At 23.7% G+C, this 295-nt stretch overlaps 1 protein-coding gene across 1 annotated transcript in view; it reads left to right on the plus strand.

The window, feature by feature from the left end:
• Window positions 1–172: 172 nt before the first annotated feature.
• The window catches only part of Hsl (hormone-sensitive lipase), a 5230-nt gene continuing 5107 nt past the window's right edge, over window positions 173–295 (plus strand). Inside the window, exon 1 of the mRNA XM_018444722.1 lies at window positions 173–254. The gene's annotated coding sequence lies outside the window, so the exon portion shown is untranslated. The remainder of the gene's footprint in view (window positions 255–295) is intronic.

Below are 295 nucleotides of genomic sequence, written 5' to 3' on the forward strand. Positions count from 1 at the left end.
TGTTTGTTCAAGCAATTTATTGCTCCTATTAAAATAAATTTTTGTTTAATCATATCTCAAAGATAGATTTAACGTTAAAAATATATCCAGAAATGCAATTTTATATTAATCAATTTAATAAAGATATAAAAAAATATTAATAATTAAGTTCGGTGGGACAACTTGCTAATGCCGGCTGTAACTTTCGAATCTTATAACTCGAAAAATACTTAATAAAAAAATATTTTATTATAGTGTTTTGGAAAGCTCTCGAGGTAAGCTACAAGAATATGTAATGAAAAATAGTGAGTTTAAT

The sequence above is a fragment of the Mycetomoellerius zeteki genome, unplaced genomic scaffold, assembly GCF_001594055.1.
Source record: "Mycetomoellerius zeteki isolate Tzet28-1 unplaced genomic scaffold, Tzet1.0 scaffold153, whole genome shotgun sequence".
Classification (NCBI taxonomy): Eukaryota; Metazoa; Arthropoda; class Insecta; order Hymenoptera; family Formicidae; genus Mycetomoellerius; species Mycetomoellerius zeteki.